Genomic DNA, 24,581 nt, shown 5'->3' with positions numbered 1-24,581 from the left:
GACACTTTTGGTTGCTTAGCTTTGTTTTGAAATTAATATGTTAAAATATAGAAACATTTTTAAAGAAAACATTTGTACTGAGAACTGGCATTATTACTTCATAGATTTCGACTTCTCCTTTTAAGTTTACGCTCGCATTTTGAAGGGGATTGAAATTTAAAATAGCAGTGAATTACTGATAGACGCAAGCAATTCCGTACGCCTTCAAATGAAGACAACACATCATGTTGATGAAAAAATGTCGAGGTTTTATTGGTGTAATAGGGTAACTGTTTGCAGGGGGTTGTTTTTTAAAAATCATAGCGACACTTGGAAATTAAACAGAAGTTTAGACCTTACGGTTCAGTGTGTACGTCGTTTGCGACTCCTGTTTGAAGAGAGTGATATTTCTGGCTTGGTGGTTAAGAACTGAAGGTACGTGGCCGTGTCGTTGCTCCGTGACTTTCCTCTAAAATTTAACATGATCAGTAGCCTATTTGTATCCACCCCAAATTAGAAATCTCCTATCATGCCGACATTTTTGCTCTCATTGGAAACTTCGCGTTGTTACATTGCCGTGAAAATGGTCGTGATTGCAATCCCAAAATAATCTTTCAGGTATGTTCGGATTTTTAACCGGGATATGGTTTCTTGTTTCTTGTTTTTGTTATCTCCGCAGATTGGGACTTGATTATTGGCAGTGACGAGATGTGCATTGATATTACTCGGCACCGACATTATTGTAGCGTCTTGTCAAGAGAGGTAGATGGAGAAGAATTGGGGTTTTTTGCGGGGGTGGGGGACGACGAAAGGAAAGCAAATGACAAAGAAAGGAGAAACAAAAGGCTGCGTGCGTGTGAAAGAGAGCGGTAGGTGAACGAGTGGATGAAGATGGCTTTGTGCCATTCTCCTGAGCTCACTTTCACGCACTTGGTCGTGGTTAAGTAGCAGGGTCGACACGTCGGGAGCAGTGTTTCAACTCTCTATCTCTCTCACACACACACACACACAAAAATAACTAATCTCTCAACAACGCCAATTTTGAAGGAAAAAAAACCCAGCTGCAACTTTTGCTGCAGAGAGATTTCAGATATGGGAAGTCGGTCTGTTAACTCTGCTGTGAATTTCTAGGTAAAATAAAACGATCAAATGCATGCACACTGTTTTGACGTTTTCTAACTAACGCAGCGGGCGGAGATCTGCTTTCAGCCCCTCCCCGTTTGAATATCTTCTGTTGACCTTGTGTGATTCACGTTTATGCTTATTCCGACTGTTAAAGAGGCAGTAATGGTTTTGAGCGTTTTGAGCTAAAGAAACATTCGGGGAGCTGAAAATTGGGAAAGGTCCATTGATTGGGTTCTGGTTTGGTTGACGACGGTGCTTAATCCTAACCTCGGATTTTACGATGCAATGGGTGCGCCCATTCACATTTTGCTTTAAAAACCGTGAAAGAAAATGAAGTGAACTGGGGATACAAGACTATTTTGTAATTGCGCATATGACTACGATGTCCGTCTGGCAGTAGTGAACTATCCGATCGCTGTTTACAAAAAAAATCCTTCCATTTTAATGGATTGGGCAACGTTATACATTTTCAAGCCAAATGTTCCATGGTTCAGTGTTTATTGAAACCCAGGAGTTTTTCTCTTAATTGGAAGTTGTTAGTAATCCTTAACTCGGGGATGCAGTGAGGTCAGTTCTCTTTTCTGCAGCTTCCAATCCTTTTATGTTTCGAACAATAAATTAATAATGTCCACATCATTTAAATTAATTTACATTTCGGAAACAAATCTAAATGCCGTGGCTGCTGGAAATCTGAAATAAAACATGATTTTGGATACAGAACGCTGTACAACATCTGTAGAGAGAGAAAATTAGACCACCAGCGAAAGGTCATTGACATGAGATTTTAACTCGATCCCTCTCTCCCTCTCCCCCTTTCTTTACAAATGACATGACTTTGGTACTTAGAACATTTAAAATATTTGTTCCCCTAATTTATGAATTGTTAATCTATTTTAAAGTATCTGCATTTTGGTATATTTGATGGTTGATATAGTTTGCCACGTATCAAGTGCCACTTTTGCTATTTTCTGCAACACATATTCCATGGGCCGTGACTCTTTACTGTTCCGCAGTACTCATTTATATTTATCTTCAAAGTGGCACATATTATCAGTGATTATTTTTTGATGAGTCAGAATAAGCATAAACCTGAATCGCACAAGGTCATTGGGAGATATTCAAATGGAGGGGAGGGGGGAGGGAGGGCAGATCTCTATGGCACAGATCTCTCCTGCTGTGTTACACTTTTTAATTTAATTTTTCTCCCCAAGGATTTCCTGAATATGCACAGCATTTCAAGAATTTTTGTTTTCTATCTTTCAGATATCTGGTGCCCACAACATTTTTCTTTTTGTTCATAAATTCATAAGCTGTGAATTAGGAGCAGAATTAATCCATTCGGCCCATCAAGTCCACTCCGCCATTCAATCATGGTTGACCTATAGTTCCCTCTCAGCCCCGTTTGTTCCAATTTTAAATGAGCTATGGAATTCTGAGTATCAGTAAGGTAACATTTTGATCCAGGCGGTTAAGTCTGAAGAATGGTTCCGACACGAAACATCAAGTGTCCATCCCCACCACAGATGCTGCCTGACCTGCTGAGTTCCTCGAGCACTATTGGTTTTGCTCAAGATTTCAGCATTTGCAGTTTCTTGTGCCTTGGCCAAGTATGCTATTCAAAACTCTTATTGCTTGTAATAAATATCTGGAGAATCACACTCTTGAAGCTGCACATCTTCAGCTATTTTGCATTTAACCTTCCCGACTTTAGTGTAGATGTATCCCAAATGTCACACACAAACATGGTCTAATTTGCCTCAAATTCCATCTCCTCTCATCCATATGCTTGTTTATCTGGTTTATGGTCTTGACCTAGCAATGCTTCAGTTTTAGACTTCTGATCATTGATTTCAGCTCGGTAACATTTCAAGATTCTGATTTTCTTTAAGTCTAGAATATTCTAGAATAAGTGGTAGCATATTCATGACTATTTATTGACGATTGGGAGCTTTAGTTAGCCCAGGCTTTTCATCTCGAGATGTCTCTGTCTGGATGAGATTAATTTAGGTTAGTTTATTGTCATATATCCCAGGAAGCAGTGAAATTCCTTGTATGCATGAAGCTCATGGAGTAGAGTATACATAACAGCAATGATAAATAGAAAAATAAATGCAATAACGAGTACAAAATAGTGGAATGGTGTAAATATTGTAGTGCAATCTAAAGCAGTGCAAACAAATATTAAAGTACAGTAACAAAATAATGGAGATGGAGTTAAGAGTATGTGACAGCACTTCTGGGAATGAAGTGATGGTTCAGGAAAAAACATACAATTTGCTGGAGTAACTCAGCGGGTCAGGTTGGAGGAAATGTTATGACCAATTCTAACTGATTGGAGTCTTCTGGTTAGGAAGTCCAGAGGGTAGTTGCAGATGGCCCCAAGGCAAGATCCAGATATTTAGAGATGAGGTTATTCGGTATTATGGTGTTGAAAGCTGAGCTATGGTTATAATTAGCATCCTGACACAGATCTTCTTGTCAAGGTGATTCCGAGCTGAATGTAGTGCAAGGGAGATGGTGCCTTCCATAGAACTGTACGTGAATTGCAAGGGGTCTAGACTATCAGGGTGACTGGCACTGATGTGGGCCATTGCCAATCTTTCAAGCACTTCATTGCAGTCAATATTAGAGCTAGTAGGTGGTGGTCATTGGGACAGGTCATGCTGCTTTTCTTGTGGACTGGAATGATGGGGGTTTCCTTGAATCAGATTTCCTTGAAGAAGATTTTGAAGTGAGAAGTTGAAGAAGTTGAAGATTATTGCACGATTTAATCCAATCCATCGACTCCGTCTTGGACAGCCAATTTTTCCTTTAATCTGTCTGTGATTAATCCCTGTAATCTGTTTGAATAAACCTTTCTTGTACGTCCAGTGGCCACACACATCATGAGCAATAAGAATAATAACATCAACTCTCGGTTTTGGCTGTCAATTCGCATTTTGCAAGTTTATGATTGAATTGTGCTGTGTATGTAATTAATTTGGGTTAAATGGAATATGAAATGGTTCACAACAAAAAGGGCGAATAGAACTTATTAATGTGGAAGATTTTCTTTGGGCTGGTTTAAGCATTGTTATTGTAAATCACTTCCATATAAAAAAGGGGTTGGATCGGTTTGGTAACTTAATATGTAACATAATTGGGACCAGCTGCATGCCTAAATTTTTCTGCAAGTTACTTTCAGTGACCCTGATATAAACTCTGGTTTTGCCATGAGTTTTTCTCCTCTTAGCTCAGAATTGCCATGGCCATAGCAAATTTATGTCAAATCATTGATTTCAAAATGATTATAATGTTTTGAATAATTCAACACTACTTCAATTTCTGAGTGTATTAAGCTTTAACACTATTATAATGTAAAAGGTAGGAACAAAGCAGTACATTGGATGTCACAGATTTTAAAAGTTACTGTATTCTGATGCTGTCACAATGAACCGTTTCTCAATGTGGTGCCATAGACAAACCTTTTGTTGTCGAGCTGTAACATAATTGTATTCTAAAGCTTTGATGGGCGGCACGATGGTGCAGCGGTAGAGTTGGTACCTTGCAGTGCTCACAGCACCGGAGACCGGGTTCGATCCTGTCTACGGATGCTGTCTGTACGGAGTTTGTACGTTCTCCCCGTGACCGAGTGTGTTTTCTCCGAGATCTTTAGTTTCCTTCCACACTCCAAAGATGTTCAGGTTTGTATGTTAATTGGCTTGGTATAAATAAAAATGGACCATAATGTGGGTAGGATCGTGTTAATGTGTGGGGATCGCTGGTTGGTGCAGACTCAGTGGCCGAAGAACCTGTTTCTGTGCTGTATCTCTAAACTAAACTAAACCAGTCCTTAACAATGTACAGTTTTATTAAAGTGTGTGCCCAAGAGATATTTGTTCTGAATATAAGTGATATTAACTTTGTTCATTATTTTTGTAGAGATGGATTTTCTTCTTCCTATGATTGGTTCTCATAAATATTTGAATGCAAATTCATGAGCAGAATTTTCTAATTCCATGGTTTTGTCATCCTGCAAATTTGAAAAATTAGAAAACCAGATTTCTTACAAATCAGAAATAATAATTTCTGAATCTGACTCTCAAGGTGTAATGTTTGAACTAAAGCATTCCTGTTGATTCCATCAATGAGCTCAAAGTGTCAAGCATGGGTTTTGGCTGGTATGAGTGTTGGAGAAATTGTGGAAGTTTGGCATTAATCTTGTGATTATTTCGGACATCTGTTCACTGATAACTTTGTCTACCACTAGATTCACCTGACTAGCAGGGGTAATTTAGAGTGACCAATTAGTCTCTGCACCTGCAATTTGGGAGGGAATTGGAGGAATGCCATATTGTCACAGGAGAATGTACAAACTCCACACAGACAGTAATTGAAGTCAGCATTGAACCTGTCACATTGGAGTTTCAACCGTACAACCTTTCTCTGCTCTGCTCTTTTGTTGTGGTGCAATAATATGAGTAAGAAGGAGTATTAATGCAGACAGATAATTCTTTGTGGAGTTACTATAGCCCTTCAAATTATCAACGGGAATTCAAGGAACAAGTATGCTGACTATCCCTATTCAACCCCTGTCTTTACAAATGCATGTACAAATACATCTATCCCTCGAATCCTCTCCAGTAACTTTCCTACCACAGATATTACTCTTGCTGGTCTATAGTTCCCAGGTTTTTCTTTGCAATAAAGGTTCAACATTAGCCACCCTCCATTCACCTGGCACCTCACACATGTCAAATGATTCATGCAATTTCTTCTTGAGCTTTCCACTGTATCCACTATATATCTGATCAGTAGATCTGCAGTAAAAACAGAGGAGAAATATTCATTGAGGACCTATTCATTGGAGCCTCTCCTTTGGCTCCACACATAGATGACCACTTTGGTTTCTGAGAGGCCCTATTCTCCATCACTACCCATATGTTACAGTTGTACATGGCATTGGTGAGGCCGCACTTGGATTATTGTGTTTATCTTTGGTCATCTGCTCTCGGAAAGATGCCAGTAAGCTGGAAAGGGTGCAGCGAAAATTGACGAGGATGCCATCAGAATTTGAGGGCCTGAGCTAGAGAGAGCGTTTGGGCGGGCTAAGACCATATTCCTTGGAGAGCTGTGGACTGAGGGGTATTATGATCATATGTTCTTAGAGTGGTGCATAAAATAATGAGAATAGATATGGTAAATACATGATCTTTATCAGAGGTTAGGAGAATCGAGAACTAGAGGTTATAGGTGAGAGGGGTAAGAGTTAATAGGAACCGAAGGGGCAACAACTTCACAAAAAGGGTGGTGGGTATATGGAATCAGCTACCTGAGGAAATAGCTGAGACAGATATAATTACAACATTTAAAAGACATTTGAACAAGAGCATGGATAGGGAAGGTTTAGAGGCCAAGTATGGGAAAAGTAGACCAAGTTTACTAGACCAAGTATGGGAAAATGGAACTAGTTAGATGGGGCATCTTGGTTGGCATGCATGAGTAGGACCGAAGTGCCTGTTTCTGTGGTTGTTTAACTTTCGGACTCTCAGCATTAATGTTTCAGAAAAATACTAAAAATTCTAGATCTAACTTCACCTGAAGCAGAATGTCGGGAATTATGCTTTGCAAAACTAATAATCCCAGGGTCTGAAAAAGTGAGATAATAACTACTGATGAAAAGTAGCCTCTCTTAATACCCAAATTGTTTTACACTCATTTATCTTAAATGTATTAAAGAAATAATTGGGTCGTATATTGCAATCATAACAAGATGTGACTTTTCGTCCTAATTTTAACAAATGGACAAAACATTTGCAGTAAAAAAAAGATTTTGTCTAATGTTCCAGAGACATCAAAAAGTACCAGTCTCTCTGGTTTTGGATTGGTGATACTAGTTCAAGATTAAATATTGGCCTGTGGAACTCCTGGTTTTTCCATTCTCCCGTTGGTTTTTCTCTCTGCTATACGCCTATGCATTGGATGTGGTCTGATCTGAATGCTGGGCACTGATTGTTGACAAAATTAAGCCCAGAGTTTATTGTTTACCAATATCACTGACATGCTATCTATTTGCATCTTAAAGCAAATATATGGGTAATGAAACAAAGAGATTTGGGGATGAGATTCCAGAGATTGGCACCTAGATAGGTAAAAGCCCAAGGAAGGAACTGTAAGAGCACTGAATAGCCTTGATTATCACCTTTGAGATTCAGTGTTCAATATTTTTTCCTGTACTGTGTAGAGTATGCAAAGAAGTACATACTATAACTTTAAAAAGTGCTAATGGACCCATAATGTTATAACTGACCTCTAACATTCCAACTCACAATTTTCTCCTTGTGTAAGAATGTGACATTAACTGCACTCCAGTTCTTTAGTTACGTGAGTTGACTTATTTCCATTTCCAATTAAATTTTGGAAAATTGCAGCCTGTATTATTTATTTCTCACCTACATCAGTATTCCGGAGAGTCATGTACAGAAGTCCAAATGAAAATTTGTGTTTTGCACCCTAACAACTTTTTTAAAAACAACATGTGTTTGAATATTTATCCTTGGTATTATTTAATATCTTCATGTATACAATACCCACATGCCACCCTCTGAAAAAAATATAACTGAAAATAATTAATGTAATTACCCTTTCTCTCACAAGTACAGTGGTTCCATCATTCGATTGTAATTTTACTCCTTTTTTGGGGAACTAACATATAAGACTGGTGCATAACAGTAGCTAATATAATTTTGAGAAAACAACTCAAATTTAATTGTTTTAGATAATAATTATTTTTCTTTATTTTTAAAGTGTAGTGGCTATTTCCGAAATTGGTTGTGGCTTTTGTTATTGCTCAACCTTCAATATTCCATTACAATATACACGGTTCTCAATTTTAATGGATAATTTCTTGCACCAAATGTACTAATCTATTGTTTATCCTCTGTAAATATTACGGAGTAAAGAAATCATGACTGGCAATTCCTTCCTATCCATCAAGGAAAAAACAGGAAAATGGAAATATTCAGTTTAAATCGTGCAGTTCAGATGGTGAATATAAACCATTCACGTTTTGCTTGAGTGGTTTATTAAATTGTCTGTAAAACTTGATTAGATTGCTGCTTTGTAATTAATTCCAGGTGTCTATTTTGCTAATACATCAAAGAAATTGTGGGATTTTGTTTTGTAAAAGATAGTTCTTGGCAGGGTTTGGAAGACCTGTCATTTTCCAGAGTTAACCTCTGTAAATGAAATTTCTTAGATGATACTGTGCAGCCACCTAGTGGGTGATGGGGTTAACCAACCATCATCCTTTGGAAAGTGAATAACAGCCATAACACTTTGTGGATGATCAAGGGGCTACAAATGTGAATCTGGTGTAGCATATGTTTGGTCTAAAATGGAATTGAGTAAGCTTGTGAATGTGGTTTAACTAAGTTTAATTAACATTCATGGAGTACTGGAATAAACAGACTGAATTTATGGTCACTGGAGTGTCAGAAACTTGGAAAGGAAGTGATTCAGGAATTTAAGATTAATATGGGTATGAGCATAATTCAAAACAAGTATTTTAGATGTTAAGGGATTACTTAGAATTACAGGTCAAAGTTACCAATTGAGGATCCAGGGGTCTTTAGAAATTTTATTCTTCCTTAGATTCCACTAATAAGGTGGAAGAGTCGTAGGGAGACTGATTCCTTCAAGTCCTTCAAAAAGGCTTTGGAGGATTTCTGGGAAAAATGCCACCATAGTGCATTGAGGTAAGAATATATTATTTCTGGTCAATTATGACATTTGTTTGATGTGTTTGAAAGCTGACAAGGATGAGAACTCAAATTGGATGCATGTCTGTTGTTCTCTCTAGGGGAGGTTAGGCAGAGGTGGATGGATGGTGCAGATTAGGCATCGCCCAATATACCAAGGTTGTGGATGAGCATAAATTAACTTAAATGATTTTCTTTTTACACTGGTAAGAGATTTTGTTGTATTTAAGTTTACTTAAAAAGTGTATAAAAACATAAGTCACCATGCTTACCCATCACTGAGATTGATGCAGTAGTCTGTGTAGGAAGGAACTGCAGATGCTAGTTTACACTGAAGATAGACACAGAATGCTGGAGTAACTCAGCAGGACAGGCAGCATCTCTGGATAGAAGGAATGGGTGATGTTTTGGGTCGAGACCCTTCTTCAGACTGAGTTCTTCAGACTCTGTCTGAAGAAGGGTCTCAACCCGAAACGTCACCCATTCCTTGTATTTCGAGATGCTGCTTGCCCCGCTGAGTTACTCCAGCATTTTGTGTCTATCTTTGTTGCATTAGTCTGGTTGTTTTATCCTCCAATTGCCTAACATTTTATTCTCTGGTTGAGTGGTGAGTCTGTGGAATTCTCTGCCGCAGAAGGTAGTTGAGGCCAGTTCATTGGCTATGTTTAAGAGGGAGTTAGATGTGACCCTTATGGCTAAAGGGATCAGGGGGTATGGAGAGAAGGCAGGTACAGGTTACTGAGCTGGATGATCAGCCATGATCATATTGAATGGCGGTGCAGGCTCGAAGGGCCGAATGGCCTACTCCTGCACCTATTTTCTATGTTTCTATGTTTCTATGATCTGTGCAAAATTAGCTGCAGAATCAATTTACATCTAAACGCTGCCATTAACGCAACAAAATATTTCAAGTAATTCAATTATTTATTGCTTTGTATAAGCATTATCAAACTGACATTCATGTCATAGCACAAAATAAAATATTAGGATCAGTGATTTAAAGTAGTTCTTAAGGAATATCGTAGGAGAGCAATGAGAAATTGGGTGGTAGATAGGTTTGGGATGGAAATGCCAAATCTTAGGGCATGGGCCACTGAATGGATATTTACATTTATATCAATCCAAATAACCTACAAACCTGTACGTTTTTGGAGTGTGGGAGGAAGTCGAAGATCTCGGCGAAAACCCATGTGGTCACGGGGAAAATGCACAATGCTGTACATACAGCAACCGTAGTCGGGATTGAACCCGGGTCTCCGGTGCCGTAAACGCTGTAAGGCAGCAACTCTACCACTGTGCCACCCAAAATATTGTTAAGTTTTTGTCCTTTCCAACTCAATGATTTAGGCTGGTAGAATAGAGGCAAATCGGGCATGATGTTTTTCAATGGCAGAGCACAATCTGAGGCCCATCTGGTATTCACCTGCTTCTTCTTTTGTTCCTGGGAATCTTTATAGTGGGGCCAAAGAAATGGAGAAAGAGTGGTTTTGGACAAATGCCCAGAAAGCAAGAGCATGAAAGCCAAAGTTTCAATGGAATACTTGGGGAATAAGCAATAAGGTGGAGTCAGATGGTTTTGAAAGGAATGTACACTAAAGATGTTCAAGGTTCGACTTCTCCAGCCCCCTTACACACCCCAATCTCACTCCTCTGACGGCGCAGCCTTCCATCCACTCAATAACAATTCCAATGTTGTCATCAAACATGCTGACAAGGGAGGTGACTTTGTCATCTGGTAGACTGATCTTTGCCATGCTTAGGCCAGGCATCAGCTCTTGGACTGCTCCTCATACCTACCTCTTGACCATGACACTAAAGGCCACCATCTCCCACGATCCGCTGTGTAGTTTCTCTTCCACCAAAGTCTCATTCAGGAGAGCTGTTCATCTATTGTAGGATTCACTAGACCATTTGGTGTGCATCATACTGTGCCCTGCAGTGGAATTTAGTTTTGAGGAGACAACAGGTGTTCTCCGCAAGGGTTCTGGTGATGCTGGGGGTTCACTGTAATGATATAAAAGTAGTAATGTATGTGCATTACTGGAGATGTGCACACAGATCAATTATGTTGCAATGGAGGCTTCGTGAATGTATGGATTCTCTTTTCTTTGAATTGCCTGGTGTGGAGCTGAAGAAAATAACGTGAATAGTAGGACTGACAGGAACTTTCCAACAGCTACTTCCAAAGTGAATATTCTTTCCTTGTTAAGTGCAAACAATAATTACAATGATTTAACTCAATATGCTCCTGTGAAATGTTTTAACAAGACATTTGCCGGGTAGAGTACTTGTGAAAGTGAAATGGATCTGGTAGCTTCTAACAGAAAACTATTTAAAGATAGTTTTGCACTGCTGGCAGAATTATGTTAATTTAATGATTGTAAACTCCCTTTTGCACTATGGGGCCTGTGTGATGGCCTTGAACAATTGCCTTGTTAGAATATTGCTGTGTTTCATTTAGTTCAGTATGTGAGGTCCAGTGGTGTTTTAAAATGACCATGGCATGCTGCACAATGATGTGTGAACATAGGCCGAAGTCCATTAAGAATAGGTAAATGGTTTAAGAAGATAACTGCAGGTGCTGGTACAAATCGAAGGTATTCACAAAATGCTGGAGTAACTCAGCAGTTCAGGCAGCATCTCGGGAGAGAAGGAATGGGTGACGTTTCGGGTTGAGACCCTTCTTCAGTCTGAAGAAGGGTCTCGACCCAAAACGTCACCCATTCCTTCTCTCCCGAGATGCTGCCTGACCTGCCGAGTTACTCCAGCATTTTGTGAATAGGTAAATGGTTGTTGTTTTCATTAAACACCAAATGAGTTCCACAAAGGTGTAAATGTCTGGATTTGTGGTAGACCTAGGGAATGGGCTATTCAGATGAATTGCTGGCCAACTGCATGGTTCGTATTTACACTTCCAGAAAGGTTCAAACATAAAATATATAGTCTGATGAAGTGTCCCCACCTGAAAAGTAATCTGTCCATTTTCTCCGGAGATGCTGCCTGACCCACTGAGTTACTCCACCATCTGCAGTTCCTTTTTATTACATTTATTATAAAATATTAGTTGGTCTTCAAATGCCTTAGAAACAGAGCAACTGGTTGGGTTGTGACTGCCCAAGAGCAGGCATGCTTCAGAGCAATGTAACCTTTTTTTCTGAAAGCTCACACTTTTTGAATGAGATAATAACATCATTCGATGCACATCCAACTGGGACAATGTCCCAGCCACACAATGGTGAATTCCAACTGAAAGTCTGATTGATTGCAATTCCAGATTCTCATGACTTAATCTGAAAGTGTTTATGGTTGTGTTCCACTTCATATATAATTGCTGATAAAAATATTTTTATGCCACTGAATTTCGAATCACAAGTAGACTCAAAATGCTGGAGTAACTCAGTGGGTCAGGCAGCATCCCTGGAAAGAAGGAATAGGTGACATTTCAGGTCGAGAACCTTCTTCAGACCTGACCCCAAACGTCACCCATTCTCGACCCGAAACATCACCCATTCCTTCTCTGCAGAGATACTGCCTGACCCACTGAGTTACTCCAGCATTTTGTGTCTACTTTCGATTTAAACCAGCATCTGCAGTTCTTTCTAATCACAAGTGTTTGGGATGCTCTCATGTGAAATATACTCCTTTTTTAAGTGTATTTTTTGCATTATTCGTTTGACATCAAATTCCCTTATTTTGAAACAGCTGCTGCATTTTGCTGTGATCTGCAGCAAAACTTTATGCTGTTCTCTCTTCTGTTCTTGAATGGCCCATGAACTTCACATTATCTGACGTCGTGATCTTGGAATATGAGTGTTAAAATCAGAGCCAGAGAATGTTTTGAAAATTAAAACTTATGATCCGGAAATGCTTTTCTTAAATGCAGCAAATTGCAGAAATGTGACTTGTAGATTGCTAAAAATCAATTTTTATACAATTACTTTTAATTTTATGGGCACAATTATTGAAATTTCACTCACTTTCTCTTGTAAAAAGTTGGAGATCTTGGGTATAAATTAACTACCAATATATTTCGCTTGGCGATTTATGAAATAACATTCCTGAATTTTATCAGTATTTAACATTAATGAAAGCAGATTTAGAATAGATTATGCACTGAAGCAAAAAATAATGCAAACTGCTAGTTTCAAGCTGAGCGAATTGTGAGATATTTTGAGAATGTAAATGCAGCTACGCTCTCAAAAGTATGATAAACTGAATATCAGTGAGACGGCTTCTGAAGAGTACTTGCAATCCTTAGTGAATTTTATGTGACATTTTGAATGTAAGATTTTTTCAGTTCATGCAGTAGCTGGGGCAATACAGGTATTTATAAATTTGAGGATGCCTTCGAAGAAAGAGACACACGATTTGATTGGTGACACGTTTGATCCCGAGAGCCTTTTCATTGAAGGTTCTCCCAAACTATTGATTTATTTTCTTGGGGGCAAACAAAGTGGTTAAACAATCCAGATGGTCTTCCTATTCGCAGCTTAGTTTCCGAGCTGATGCTCTTTCTGTCTCATTTTCCCTGAGGTAGAATGGCAAAATTGATTGTCAACAATCCTTAAGGCCACCACCTCCTTCAGCCACCCCCCCTCCTCCTCGCAAGCACACCACCCCACACATACACACTTGCCACACACACTCAGTAAACACATATGTATGTGTGCATATCTATATATGTGTGTGTGTGTGTATATATATCTATATATGTGTGTAGAACACTAGTGTGTGTGTGTATATATCATATATATATATACTGTATATGCACACAGACATGTGCACACACACGCGCACACATTTTATTTTGGATCACTGCAGGATCCAGACATACTGGAGCCATTTTCTTCTCGCAGCGAAGCCAGTTAGGAAAAATATCTTCAATGTATGGATCTGATGACGCGATTCAAATCTTGTTCAATAATTTCACTGGAATACCTTTGAACGGGAGTAAAGAGAATCACAGAGCAAACAATAATTGCTTAGAATTGTTACACATGAATCATCTATCTGTAAGCTGTTTATTTTACAACAGGAACTAAACCAACTAACAAAAGCAGAAAATAATTGCACCTCATGGTCAATGGTGAATAGGGAAAATCAAGATTTCCCTATTATCAGAGTAAGAAAATGGTCATTAATCAACTGACAACAAAATATCTCAAAACAGTTGGATCTGATCAGTTAAAAATACATTTTGCATTATTAAGTGAGCAGCTTAAATGTGCTATTGTGGGCCATATATTGCAGAAATCACTGGCACTGTCCTTGCTATCTATTTAAGCTTTAGTCATGCAAATAATTCCTTTGAATGTTGCTAGGGAACAGAAAATGCTGATTGAGTTTTTTCAAATAAGAAGGGAGATGCCACTTGAAACACGGGCCATCTGTCCCGAGGGGATTGATTTCCTGTGAGCCGGTCTTTGTTGCTGTAGGACACTTGATGGTGTTTGTAGATAATGCCGCCCTTGATGACATTATGTTCAACCAATGTTACACTAAATATAGAAACGATGAAAAATCGAAGATGGGACACATTGCCATTTAGCAAGGAACACCTTTCAATAATCATCAGATCCGTTATCGATTTAGTGACATTGTTTAGCGTAAAGTTTGCATCTGCTATCCTATTTGTGATTTCCCCTCCCCCCCTCCACTCCTCCCCTCCCTCCACCTCCCCTTGAAACGTGTGGTAGGCCTTGATTGCAAAGATGCCTGGGAAGTGTACTTAAGAGAGATCCATCCTGTTTGGCATGGATGATCAGCAATGAGGCTGGAATAGCCCATAGCTGTCATTCAGGTTTTGTTTGAAAGCTTTTGGGCCTGCTGGGAGAAACAAAGGTGGGGAGGGGATGCAGGGAGGGTGGGGGTAGCTGGTTGTTCTAAGATCTGCAGCTTGAGGCTCCAAAGTCCAAATGACATTGAATTTCTTTATCTGTCCATTCTTCTCCGCCAGAGTTGTAGAAGACATGCAATTAGGCTATTGCACTTTTTATTGTCAACCAATTGTCTTTTTTTTAAATGAAAATAGTTCATTAAAGAAAAATAGCGCTGTTTTAGTGTTCTCATTTATGTTTTGTCTTTAATGTGGATTTTTATTATGGCAATTATCTAATTTCTAAAAGTCAATGTTTAAATGTTTTAATGGCACCAGTACTCAGAAATAGAGATAGATAATTACAAAAATGATGACATTTTTGACGTATGTTAATAAATTTACTATAAAATCAGTCTGAGATTCAGAATGAAGAAAAATTAGCGGATTTCCATTTTATATTATTCACTAGTTGAATGGTTGAAAAATATGTTTGTTTTTTTCTTTGTTGGAATCTGTGAAATTAACATTGTGAAACAGGTCCAAGTATTTACTTTGCTTTATCAAACCTCTCTTGGTAGAAAAATGTGTAAAATTATTTATTTGTTAGAACCTGAGAAATTAACATTGTGAATCAGGTCCTGATTTACTTTGCTTTATCAAACTATCTTTACTGTATGGAGATTTTTTTTAGTTGAAATTAAGGACAGACTAATCCATCACTTGTTCTCCAGACGCACATCTGTTAGCTGGGCTCCGGAGGATGGACTCAGCCTTCACTGAGGCAGAAACTGACTCCTGAGGCCACCATGTTTTCTTAGCATTGCCATTGCCAAAACTGATAAGTAAATTACTTTCAAAGTGCAAGTGAGGTCTACCTGACTCTGCCAGCTTCTGGAAAATGTGGAAATGGATTTCTGCATCTCATGGAGCCGTTGTGACATGCTGGACACTACTCATATAAACATGGTATCACAAAATGCTGGAGTAACTCAGCGGGTCAGGCAGCATCTCAGGAGAGAAGGAATGGGTGACGTTTTGGGTCGAGACCCTTCTTCAGACTTCTTCTGAAGAAGGGTCTCGACCCGAAATGTCACCCATTCCTTCTCTCCTGAGATGCTGCCTGACCCGCTGAGTTACTCCAACATTTTGTGATACCTTCGATTTGTACCAGCATCTGCAGTTATTTTCCTACTCGTATAAACATTGTGACTAAACTCTACTTCTGTGCATTATGACTGTAGCTCCCCTTCTCCACCTTCCCAACTGCAGCCTATTGGTGTGAGTGTGTCCCTTTACGAAACATGTCCCTCTAATTTAATCTCCGCCATTGTATTTTGGTATGTGAGCTGATGCTTCTTGGGGATTGTGATCAGACATAGCACCACTACCTTGGGCTGTCCTTTACAGCTAACATCAGGAAAACTCTGACAATCCAGCACCCAAGGGGCTTTGGTCATGCGTTCCAGCAGATTTTCTGCACTATTGGATGTTACTCCAATTAAAATCCAAACATACATTTATTTCACTTTTAAAAAAAAACTTTTTACACAGTGTTATAATGAACCTGGTGAGTTTGAAAGCAAGTAGGAAATATGCAAGCAATTTGAATTCTGGCTCCAACCACAAATCTACCCACCTTCTCTAACTCTTGCTGTTCTGAACCCCAACCCTTGATCTGGTTGCACCTCTGGTTCACGACTCTGGGTTAAGAAGTAAGACAGATGCTAAACCATCATGATTTTTAAACAATTAGATGCTGCATTATCAAAGATTTTATGCATAGGAAAAGAGCAGCATCTTCAAAATGACACGTGGGACGATGTGCTGAGAGAAGCATTTTAACAGTTCTTCACTCCAATATACTAATGTGCAGCAAGAGGTCAGAAACTAGTTTTAAAAACTGGTAATCAAACGAAGAAAGGTTGGCTGAGCAAGACGGACAGAGGCAACAAAATATACACTGCTTCCTGGGGTCAGGCACGCCAGTGCAATGGTGTGCTGTTCCTCTGCAGTAGGCAGTGCCTGAATTGCCTTTTGTTCCATGAAGAAGTACTCTTACTCCACAGTGGAGCAAACTGCAGCTCTGGCCTCCCTCTCTCACTCGCTGAGGAGACCAAGGAAAATGTTAATGCACGCGAGATGGTTCTGTCGCAATGTTCACCTGCAGATATTAAATCATTGTACCAGGCAGGACCTGACTAGCTTGCTTGAGCCCGATGGAACCAACTATATGTGTCATGTTCAGGTCAGGTCAGGTATCAAAAAGAATTATGAGCCCACATGCTTGGCTCAGATTCAGTTGGCTGACTCTGTATAAAATAAATGAACCAGGCAATACTCAGCACTTTATTCAGAGCTGAGCTATGGAACTGACTTTGAGTTGGGTTTGGGTCCCGTATCATAAAACTTGTAAATTCAGTGTTCAGGGTGGCTGAACGGTCCCGTGATGTTGTGTTTAGATTGCAGGATCTAAACGTGATATAGCTTTAACGTTTTGACAGATGCAGCTTTCTTTACCCATATAGTCTTTTTGGGACAACCTCCTGTTTCAGAAATTTTCTATAATTCACCAGGATTGGGTCAGGTTCAAATTGGCGTTAGTTGGACAAGAATTGGATTTAAATTATAGAGCCTGTGCTGATCTTTAGCATCAAACACCTCAAGTATCAGCAGTGAAGATTCCTGCAGAATGCTGCAGCTAGCAACTATTTTTTTCCCCCTGATATTGACCTGAACTTCTTTGAGGGGACCATTTGTAACTTGTGCTCTAAGGATGTGCCCTTACAGAAGCTAATAACTCAGGACTGACTGCCTCTATTGCACAAGGAATGAGTATTCGAGGAAGGCTGAAATCACCTTTAAACATCCAAAGTTAAGAATATTGTAAAGTTGTGATCAGATATTTATTTTGCAGTTACAGTAAGAGCACTCATATTGCAGAAACCCTCCAATCCTTGACCTCTGCGTCATGTAGTCTCAAGCAAGCTGAATTATTTTTGTACTTCAATGTAACTGAGTACCTTGCCAGAGGTGGTGTTTATATTATATATATTTATATTCGATTTTGTACATGTTGTATATGTATTGATATATGACCCAGAAATGTGTAGTAGTGATGTAATGAATTGTGGGATAAGTGTTATTTACTTATTCAGGGCTCAGATCATACACTTCAAGAGAGAACGGGAGGCTTTAACATCCTTATTCTAATGAAAGGTCATTAACCTTCAACCTGAAGAAGGGTCTCGACCCGAAACGTCACCCATTCCTTCTCTCCCGAGATGCTGCCTGACCTGCTGAGTTACTCCAGCATTTTGTGAATAAAAACCTTCAATTTAACTCTGTTGCTCCCTCCACTGATGCTACCAGTTCGTCTGAGTAATTCCAGGATTTTTGGGGGTTTATTGGGCAGGTCAGAATGTTCTTAAGTTGGAATGGGTGACGTTTCGGGTCAAGACCCTTCTTCAGATGAGTTCCTTCAGCAGCTCTCCTTATTTTGCTCCAGATTCTGGAATCTGTCGTCTCTTTTGCATTTTTTTTGTCTGTGTTCCTGTGATATCAGAAGACGCCCGATATTGAGGGTGGGGATAAATTAGCCAACTGGATCTAATTAAGTTCCCTGCAAGATAAGAGAGATTTTAGCATTGTCTCATTTATTAAGACCCCTCAATCAGTGAGAGTATGCTAAGATGCAAGGAACACACACCCTGGAAACTTTGGACATGCTCAGCTTTGCAGGTTTCTGGGGAGTAAGGGGGTGCTGGTGAGGGGGTTTGGAGATGGTTATCACTTCCCATACCACCCATCAGGCCCAACACTTTACCAGGTGCATTATTCTGTTCACCATGACAGCCTCCCTCTGATCTGCTCTGGTTGCCATTAGCGTTCACCTGCAATAGTGTGCAATGTGAAACTGACCTTGGATAATTGTGTGGAATAGTTACGGTGTGGTGAGGGGGGGCTGGTAAAACAACGTGTGGTATGGGGACATGGGGTGTGTTGGCCGTGTGACAGTCAGCGTGGCAGATGCAGAATGTAAATTGGCCAGTCTGTGAGTGTGTGAGAGAAACCTGGAAGGGAGGGTTAAGCAGAGGAATGGAGAGGAAGAGGCACGGATAGAAAGAAGGGGAAGGAAAAGAATCATTGAAGGAGAGAGAGATCAGCAGAGGCAAGAACGAGCAAGAGACGCTGGAAGAGGGAGAGACTCTTGCAGAGCAGAAAGCGTAATGGCCGATAGACAATCAGTAGCAGGAGCAAGGAAAAGAAGAAAGAAATGAGAGGAAAGCATAATGGTGAAGGGAAGCGGCAACAGCAAGTGAATGTGGGGGAGTGTTGTATGAAAATGTGTTGTCAGGGTATGAGTGGAGGTGAAGGCAAGAAATGTAGTTACAGACACTACCCGATTTACACAATAGGCGACTTAGGTAAACTCACACTTGTATAAACATGTCCCAAATCCTGTAGTCAATACCTTGACCGATGAAGGCAAGTGTGCTAAATGCCTCCTTCACCACTCAGTCCACCTCTGTCGCCATCTTCATGGAACTATGTAGTTGCACCTCTTGGTCTCTGTCCTACAGCACTCCCCAGGTCTGCACTCGGTGAAATTCTGCCTTGATGTCAAAGTGAAGGGCCTGCCCCACTTTGGCGATTTTTAAGGCGACTGCCGGCGACTGTCAAAGTCGTAGCAGATCGCCGAAAAACCTTCGTTTTTTTTTAACCCTACGACAATGTCTACGACAATGTCTATGACAATGCCTACGACAACCAACCACCTAGACGACGGCAAGCTCCCGACAACTGGCGACCCAGTCGTCGCGACCTAGGACGTCCACCCACATCAGTGACTACGACAAGCTACGACAACCGAAGTTAACCTACCTCCACCCTCCACAAGCTATGACCCTGTCAGGTCACAACTGATGACAACGGGGGTAGCCATTTCACGTAATTTTAGCACAAAAATGGGTTTGGGTAGGGTCTCTGATCATTCTGCATCATGACTGCCAGGAAGCAACATATGATGGCATTGCTCTTACATCAAATGCAAGCCCTGCTGCTTGCAGCGGCCCTCATGCTTAAAATTCTGCAAGACAGAAGGATAAGAAGAATGGGGAAGAAGAAGCCCAAGAAGAAGTCTGTGTGGTTGAAGCCCTTATCCCTGAAGAGACCCAATGCAGTGCAATGTCAAAATAAATGAAAATAATTTGCTTTTCAATGCAGTGCAATGCTTGTGTTTGTGTTTGTTTTATAGGTCAAAATAAATGAAATTAAAATATTTGAAAGAGATGCCATGAGAAACTACTCTGAAATACAATAACTTCAAACATCAATCTTTGGTCAAAATGTCCAAAATTTACTTTATTCAAACAAACAAAATTCTTATAAAAGGTGAATCAGCACCGGCGACAACCAAAGTCACCTGGCGACATCCTACGACAGTGTCTACGACAGGAGACGACAAGTTACGATCATTGGCGTCAAGCCAGCTGTCGCTGAAAAATTTAGAGCAGGGAGAAAATTCCGCGGTGACCCAAAAAAAGCTACGACTCATTGGAGACTACTCACAATCATGCCCGCGACACACCTAGCCTAGTCGTCGGCAGTCGCCTTAAAAATCGCCGAACTGGGACAGGCCCTTAACTCACACTCTGATTCAGATGAGTTTTTTTGCCATGTACACCAGAGCACAGAATATACATGACAATGATACTCATCTCATTTCTGGTGCTCCGACTGGTGTGTGTCCTTCAAAGATGACTAATGTGGTCTTGGCAGCATTTCTATGTTCCGGCAGCAACATGAAATTCCAACTTTTCAATTGTGAGAAATCTGTGGTAGCTGTTGTGTGTGAGTAAACCTCTGAAATAAGGCAAACCTAGAGTCCAAATCCACATTTAAAGTAGACTACGGAAGATCAATAATAGCCACACTTTGGTCTGTATCTTAACAGAAAAATGGTTACTGTTTCCTTAATCTGTAGCTTTTTGAATTAGAATTTGAATAATTTCATATTAGATTTGTGTATTATTTCTGGATATATTTTTTCTTGTGAGGATGGAAGGGGTTAATTGAGCCACTGGTTAAAATCCTTATCTGGGTGCAGAAAAGTGCTTTTATTTTCTTAAGCAATCTCTTCAATGTTTGCATCTAAATTTTGAATACATTTCGCTGTCCCTCCTTTCTTTGATTTGAGACTTAGATTTGAACTAGGTCACTGTTGCAACAAAAGGGCAAAGGGCAGATGTTGGGAAGGGTGAAATTCGGTTGTTTAGTGATAAAACCCAACCTTAAAACAACATTGGATGGACAATTAACCATTCCTTTTTACAGACATTTCATTTGAATTGAGATACTGGTTAATTTCTCTGAAGGTCAAAGAACTGTTATGCATCTGAAAACTGATATGTTTTTACTGACTTTGGGTCTGTAGATATTTATTGTAAAGCTACAAATAAATTTGGCAACAGAATTTATGCAACACTATCAACTGTATGAGTGAGGAGTAAAATCATCTTTGGTACCCAGATCATCTGTAGCTTTTCACCCAGAGAGTTGTGAATCTGTGGAATTCTCTGCCACGGAAGGCAGTGGAGGCCAATTCACTGGATGTTTTCAAGAGAGATTTAGATATAGCTCTTAGGGCTAATGGAATCAAGGGATACGGGGAGCAAGCAGGTTTGGGGTACTGATTTTGGATGATCAGCCATGATCATATTGAATGGCGGTGCTGGCTCGAGGGGCCGAATGTCCTACTCTTGCACCTATTTTCTATGTTTCTATGTACCAATTTATTAAATTGTTCATCCTACAATTTGAGCAAACCATAGGTTTGGGATTATCAACTGCATATCTTTCCATACAACACAGCTCACAATGCACAATGGTGTATCCAAGAGGCACAGCTTCAATTGAAGTAGCCACATTAAAAAAAGAAAATAAATCACTGTGGAATATTGGTGTGATCATTCTATTCGAAACTAAAGAAGTTCTGTTTCCACATATCATTAACTGGTTGTGTGGTTTGGAAAATGGTCTCTTGGTTATAACATGTTTTCTTTGTACTTCACCATGATTAGTTGGACATTAACTGTTATCTAGTTGGAGCAGAATTCTGTGAGATTGAGTCATTTTATTTTGGAGTGACATGATTTGTATTTGCATATCAGCATGCATCATTTAAAGAGATTGTACTTTTTTTAGACTGAAAAAAAGTGGGCATCTGCCCACTCACACAACCTGTCCAAGTCACCCTGCAACCTCATAGCATCTTCCTCACAGTTCACACTACCACCCAGCTTTGTATCATCTGCAAATTTGCTAATGGTACTTTTAAACTGGCTAACTGAACAAAACATCCTAAGAAAGTTTATCAGTAGTGATTAGGCATGTTATAAATAGTTTAGTTCAGAGATACAGCGCTGAAACAGGTCCTTTGGCCCACCAAGTCTACGCTGACCAGCGATCCCCACACACTAATACTATCCAACACACACTAGGGACAATTTATAATTTGTCAAGCCAATTAGCCTATAAATCTGTACATTTTTGGAGTCTGGGAGGAAACCGGAGCTCCTGGAGAAAACCCACGCAGATCACAGGAAGAACGTACAAACTCCATACAGGCAGCACCCATAGTCAGGATCGAACCTGGATCTCTGGTGCAGTAATGCTGCAACTCTACCACTGCACCACCATGCCACCCTTAAATAGTATTTTAGTGGTGTGGTGATGATGTGTTAAGAGAACAGTGACTTTGTTATATCTGGTAATTCAGAAAGATCTGGACTGATTATATAGAGACATGTATTTATTTCTAAATATGCCGATGGGAAATATAAATACAAATAATTAAATAACATATTGAAAAAAGCTGTTGTTAGTGATGGTGCCCTTTAATGGTTTGTTAATAGAATGAGAATTCTTCATTCATTGATCTTTAGGAACAGAAGTTCCTCAAAGCTTACTCATTATTCCTTATATGTTGTACAGGGCATTGGTGAGACCACACCTGGAGTATTGCGTACAGTTTTGGTCTCCTAATCTGAGGAAAGACATTCTTGCCATAGAGGGAGTACAGAGAAGGTTCACCAGATTGATTCCTGGGATGGCAGGACTTTCATATGAAGAAAGACTGAATAGACTCGGCTTGTGCTCGCTGGAATTTAGAAGATTGAGGGGGGATCTTATAGAAACTTACAAAATTGTTAAGGGGTTGGACAGGCTAGATGCAGGAAGATTGTTCCCGATGTTGGGGAAATCCAGAACAAGGGGTCACAGTTTAAGGATAAGGGGGAAGTCTTTTAGGACCGAGATGAGAAAGTTTTTTTTCACACAGAAAATGGTGAATCTGTGGAATTCTCTGCCACAGAAGGTAGTTGAGGCCAGTTCATTGGCTATATTTAAGAGGGAGTTAGATGTGGCCCTTGTGGCTAAAGGGATCAGGGGGTATGGAGAGAAGGCAGGTACGGGATACTGAGTTGGATGATCAGCCATGATCATATTGAATGGCGGTGCAGGCTCGAAGGGCCGAATGGCCTACTCCTGCACCTATTTTCTATGTTTCTATATATGATGGTAGCCCCTCAGCAGTTTGATTCGTTCTTTAATGTCTCCTAAAATGGCCTGGCAAGCAGTTTAGTTGCACCAGTTTGCCATCATGAAGCTTAAGCAAAGGTTCATCCAGGCTAATCAATACTGCAAACACCCTCTGGGAATAGATGTGTATATTTTGAGAGCTTTCCTACAGAGTAATCAGACTTCAACCGCATAGTATCATAGACACAGAATTATACCTTGTAGCCATCATCGGCAACTCCCTCACAACCATCCTTGGGTCTTCCCTGGTTCTTGGGCAAGGTAAACGTAACAGAAATTGTAATATGCAGTGGCAGTGTCTGACCCTGAGCCTCTTCAACTTTGACTCATGACCTAGTGGTGTTAGGTAAGATCGATACACTCTCTATTGACTTCCCTCAACTTGTGAATCACCACTCTTCTATGTTGAATAATATTTGGAAGAAGAACTGACATAATAATGGCCAAGATTGTACTCTTGGAAGATATCAAGGCAGCATTTGACTACCTGTGGCATCAAAGAATCAAATGGAAGTCAATGAGTAAAACTGCCATTGGTTAATGTCAGACCCAGCAACAAAGGACGATACAGTAAACCATGTGTCGGAAGGAATTGCAGATGCTGGTTTAAACTGTAGATTGACACAAAATGCTGGAGTAACTCAGTGGGACAGGCAGCATCTCTGGAGAGGAATGGGTGATGTTTTGGGTCGAGACCCTTCTACAGACTGTAAACCATCTTTTTTATAGAAACATAGAAACATAGAAAATAGGTGCAGGAGTAGGCCATTCGGCCCTTCGAGCCTGCACCGCCATTCAATATGATCATGGCTGATCATCCAGCTCAGTAGCCTGTACCTGCCTTCTCTCCATACCCCCTGATCCCTTTAGCAAAAAGGGGCACATCTAACTCCCTCTTAAATATAGCCAATGAACTGGCCTCAACTACCTTCTGTGGCAGAGAATTCCACAGACTCACCACTCTCTGTGTGAAGAAGTGTTTTCTCATCTCGGTCCTAAAAGACTTCCCCCTTATCCTTAAGCTGTGACCCCTGGTTCTGGACTCCCCCAACATCGGGAACAATCTTCCCGCATCTAGCCTCTCCAACCCCTTAAGAATTTTAAATGTTTCTATAAGATCCCCCCTCAGTCTTCTAAATTCCAGCGAGTACAAGCCCAGTCTATCCAGTCTTTCCTCATATGAAAGTCCCGCCATCCCAGGGATCAATCTGGTGAACCTTCTCTGTACTCCCTCTAAGGCAAGAACGTCTTTCCTCAGGTTAGGGCGCCAAAACTGCACACAGTACTCCAGGTGCGGTCTCACCAAGGCCCTGTACAACTGC

At 40.2% G+C, this 24,581-nt stretch overlaps 1 protein-coding gene across 3 annotated transcripts in view; it reads left to right on the top strand.

Moving 5' to 3' along the window:
* greb1l (GREB1 like retinoic acid receptor coactivator) overlaps positions 1 to 24,581 on the top strand; it is a 201,474-nt gene that overhangs the window by 497 nt on the left and 176,396 nt on the right. The window contains exon 1 of one of the 3 annotated variants that reach the window (XM_078397306.1): positions 362 to 414. The exons of the other annotated variants lie outside the window; for them this stretch is intronic. The gene's annotated coding sequence lies outside the window, so the exon portion shown is untranslated. Of the gene's footprint in view, positions 1 to 361; positions 415 to 24,581 lie in introns of those variants that run through there. 3 annotated transcript variants of the gene reach the window in all.

The sequence above is a fragment of the Rhinoraja longicauda genome, chromosome 4 (assembly GCF_053455715.1).
Source record: "Rhinoraja longicauda isolate Sanriku21f chromosome 4, sRhiLon1.1, whole genome shotgun sequence".
Taxonomy (NCBI): domain Eukaryota; kingdom Metazoa; phylum Chordata; class Chondrichthyes; order Rajiformes; family Arhynchobatidae; genus Rhinoraja; species Rhinoraja longicauda.
The sequence above is the reverse complement of the archived record's forward strand: the minus strand, read 5'-3'. Positions and strand labels throughout refer to the sequence as shown.